The sequence below is a fragment of the Nelumbo nucifera genome, chromosome 3 (genome assembly GCF_055504915.1).
Source record: "Nelumbo nucifera cultivar China Antique chromosome 3, China Antique-T2T, whole genome shotgun sequence".
Classification (NCBI taxonomy): domain Eukaryota; kingdom Viridiplantae; phylum Streptophyta; class Magnoliopsida; order Proteales; family Nelumbonaceae; genus Nelumbo; species Nelumbo nucifera.
In genome coordinates this window covers 54,679,104-54,681,232 of record NC_142651.1, presented here as the reverse complement: position 1 = coordinate 54,681,232, position 2,129 = coordinate 54,679,104, and positions in this window count along the sequence as shown.

Genomic DNA, 2,129 nt, shown 5'->3' with positions numbered 1-2,129 from the left:
CACCATAAACACTCAACCCAGGTCCATGCCTCGCTTAAGTTTTTGTTTGAAGTCCTTTTAGCTGCATGAAAGTTTGTTTCAAGGTTGTATGCAAGAGGTAAACCTCTCGTTCCACCGTTTCTCTGCTTTTAGTTTAGTTTCAGATTGCTTAAAATCCTAAAACCTTGGGAAACTTGCATTCCCAGCTTCCTCCAGATTGAGAAAAAGAGGTAGAGAGGCGAGGGTCTTAGGGAAATCAGTACTTAAGACCCGATAACATCACCTCAAATAAATTCTGGGTGAAGTTGGGAACATTTTTTCCAAATTTCAGGCGCTTTGAGCAATCCTGTTAATTCGTGATTCGCTAGAATTTGAACCCGAATTTACTCCCATAATGGGTTGTTATAGCAGCTTGGAGGGATGGGTGCCTAACACTTTCCCTCTCCCAACCTTTGGGACCCAAAACCTTTCAGTTTAGTGCCTTTCCCATGGAGAACAAAGTCACTACCAAAGAGCTAAACTTGAACTTTCAAGTTTGAAAATGAGGGCCCATTTCCTCTAAAAAATGGGTGGTGACTCCATCTCTTTGAGCTGGTCATGAGCTTCCCGAAGCTCACACCCATTCCTACCACCCAAGCCTTATATACCTATGGAGACAAAAAGCACTACAGAGGCCATGTAGAGAATTAGTAGGCGGTTGGGGTACCTATCCAATCATTCAGTAACTACTAGGGGTCTGTCGGGGGGTTTAATTGTAATGTGGAAAGAAGATATTTCTTTAAACATCATCTCGTCTACCTGTAACCTAATCACAACAGAGGTGGAATTGCAGTCCAAGGAAAAATTCACAGTCTCCTTTATCTATGGGGCTCTAGAACAACATAATATGTATGTTACATGGCAAGATTTGGCAAACTTGGGGGCCTATGTCATGGAAGCTTGGCTAGTTATTGGCAACTTCAATGAAATATTAAGTTAGAGAGAGAAGAGAGGGGGACGACATCGTAGTCACTCCCAAATGGTGGGTTTTAAGGCAGCCCTAGAGATGTGTAGATTACAAGATATGGGATACAAGGGGTCGGACTTTACATGGAATAATAACAGATAAGAGAACCAAAATGTGGTCGAATGGCTGGATAGGGCAATTTGTAATCTGAGATGGAGTCATTTATTCTCGGAGGCTACAATCTTGCACGAAGCAGGAATGGAGTCGGATCACTGCCCAATCATCCTTTCACTATAGAAAAGAAAAAGCAAAAGGAAATCACCTTTCAGATTTGAGATGATGTGGAGCTTAGATAACAATGAATTAATGTAGAAGTAAAAGAAAAAAGAACTTCAAGAAATTCTTTGAAATGAAGAAACTCTTTGGCTAATTGGCTCCAGTTAGAAGATTGAAACACAAGATATTTCCATAGGCAACTCTGCAAAGGAGACAAGTGAATCATATTGAAAGATTGAAGGATGGAGAAGGAAGATGGATTGAAGAGAAGGAGGAGCTAGATCATTTGAAGTGCAGCCGCTGCAACATTTCCAAAATTTATTAAGTCAAGCACTCAAGATTTGGACGATGTGGAAAACGTTGAAATTGTCGTTTCCCCAATGTGCCATCATTTCCCCCAACGACTCAATGACATGGCACCTACATGGATCCAACTTGGTGTGAATTAAAAATGATAATGTGCACCACATTTCACTAAATTGTCAGCCTTTTTGTTCTTCATTGCCGCTACTTGCCGTGTTGTATTGCCGATGGGTTTTTTGTTATTCATTGTTGCGGCCTACTGCTGCATCGCCTGCTGTTGTTGCTAGATATATCGTAGAGAGATTTATGTTTTCCATTGCCGTCACCTGCCACTGCATCGCCGGCCGCTGCCTGCCACTTCCTGTTGCTATCTCACGGAGGGTGTTGTCATCAGTTGCTATCTCATTGCTGCTACTTATAAACAAACAAGTATTCATTGGTATGAATAAGTGAGTAGGACTCACCAGTATGAAAAGGATTTTTTTGTTATGAACGTATTGACCAGTTGTGTCTCTTTTCAGTGTTTTTGGTTTTGTTTACGTTTATTGAAAAAACGCTACCACCTCAGCACCATATCAGCATTTGGGTTAATAAACATTTTTTGGGTTTGAAATTATTGTTTGCT